This window comes from Rhinolophus sinicus, chromosome 17 (assembly GCF_057876585.1).
Source record: "Rhinolophus sinicus isolate RSI-liver-muscle chromosome 17, RSI-T2T, whole genome shotgun sequence".
NCBI classification, from domain to species: Eukaryota; Metazoa; Chordata; class Mammalia; order Chiroptera; family Rhinolophidae; genus Rhinolophus; species Rhinolophus sinicus.
The window spans coordinates 107598414-107600629 of record NC_142517.1 but is presented as its reverse complement, the minus strand read 5'-3'; positions in this window follow the sequence as shown (position 1 = coordinate 107600629).

Genomic DNA, 2216 nt, shown 5'->3' with positions numbered 1-2216 from the left:
GAAATGCAGAAGTGAATATGATGGTTATGAACCGCTCTTACACATGGGAAATGATCACCCCCTGAGTCCTTCCTTTTCCAGTAAACATGTAAATGCATCCTAAATCAAGAAATGCCAATACCACGTATCTGCAAATGTCAGAAATGGTAAAAAACAACAACAACAAAAAACAAAAACAAACAAACAAAAAAAATTGACATGAAATGGGCCTCTCCAAAGACATTTTGCTTCCCTGTGTGCTCTGGCAACTACCCTGCTACAGGAGCGTACCTCTTCTAAACTCCTCATTGTGCAAAAGAGATTTGTTTCCTAGTCTCCAATTTCATTTCTCCTTATCCCTTTGTCCTTGTGTTATTTATGGGACAAGTCTGAGGAGTGAGTTGCTGAGGCCTTTTTTAGCATATGCTTCATAAGTTTTATGAACCTCAATTGAATTTGCTTTTATGTCTAGTCTAGTCTGAATAACTCTTTTCTGGAATGTAAGCCATCAGCCTGCTGAATACACCCCCACCCTCGCCCTCCCAGCCAGCCAGCCTAGACTCTTCGCAATGATTTGCTTCCTTTCCTGATGGGGCGATGGGGCCCCTGAGATGGGGCGCATGGCTCCAGCTGAGTCATCTGTGCGCCTCAGCTCAGTCAGTGCTCGTCTCAGGATGCTGCTATGAACGTCTTGTCAGAGTAAGGCCGCCCTTCTCTGCGCAGCCCTCCCCCCTTACGTGGTTTGTGCAGTGCTAAGCTAAACCAAGGTGCTCAGAAATCAGAAGGAAATGAATTAGGGAGACTTAGGCAGGTGTTTAATAATCTGTTTAATAATTGGGCAAAATCTTCAGTCAACCCAAGTGTGGTTAGCCGTCATCCTTGTTGGAGTCAGAGGATCCTTCTTATCTGAGATAAGTCTCTCATGATGGAGGTCGTGGAGAGGAGAAGGGCCCCGATGCCCATGATCAAACCCAGGAAATGGACACATACTCTTCATTCCTTTCATCTTTGTTTGGAAAATAAGACACTTCCCCAGGACTTGGAATTTTCAGGGAGCGGTGCAAGGATGCAGAGTCTGTTGGAGACCAGCCGTGGCAGGCAGAGGCAGGTGGCACCGGCCCTGCTGGGGATTAGCTGACTACACCCTGCCTGCATGGGAACTTGTCTGTTCTCCTGGGATGCCAGCTTCCTGTTTTCTGTCTGTTTTCCAAGATCCTCTGTCTTCCAATCAATTCAGAGAGTGTCTCTACGCTTTCAGTACATCTCTTTTGGTACCACCTACAACCCTAAATGGCTCACAAAGGAAAAATTAAATTTCCACGTCTCCCCTCACACCCAGTCTACTAGAGCAAAATCAGGAGAAACAGGCTCAGCACTCCATTTCAATAATCATTTTCACCTAAGATGGACAACAGCTCATTTCTTAGGCGAGAGGAATGTCATTACTCACCCATCCCTATCATGATCTGAATTAAACCCAGACGTGTTTACTTGATTGCATTTTAGGGGGAAGTTACTGATATTTTTACCATACAAATGATACATGAATGCATGCTTCACATAAAAGGCTGAAACAATGCAGGGATATTTGCAGGAAAACACGACAGCCCTCTTAACCGCATGCCCCCCATTGCTCTAGCTTCCTATTCCTACCTCAAGTGACAGCTCTGTGAACAGTGCTTTGCAATTGTTCAGTTCATACACTTTTAAAACACATAACTGGGACACACTATAGGTTTTGCTATGTGGCTTATTTTTTCAAATTGTCTGGGAGATCTTTCCATAAAGTTTCAATATATGAGATTTGACAACTAAGTTCACGAACTCATTCTAGGAAACGTGCTGCATACCTCATTGCTGAATATCACTATGGTCACCTTTGAAGTACTCCCTTTGGGAAGCTGTGCACCAATACCAGTGCCTAGTCCACCCTTCAAAGCAATTTTGGAACTCTTTTTCTGGAATGGCCATCAGAGCTGTCGTCATATTACCGTTGATGTCCTGAATGTCATCAAAATGTCTTCCTTTCAACATTTCCTTTATCTTTGGGTAAAGAAGGAAGTGTTTGGGGGCCAGACCAGATGAGCAGGGAGGGTGTTCCAATACAGTTACTTGTTTACTGGCTAAAAACTCCCTCACAGACAGTGCCGTGTGAGCTGGTGCATTGTCGTGATACAAGAGCCATGAATTGTTGGTGAAAAGTTCAGGTCGTTTTCGTCTTTTTCATGCAGCCTTTT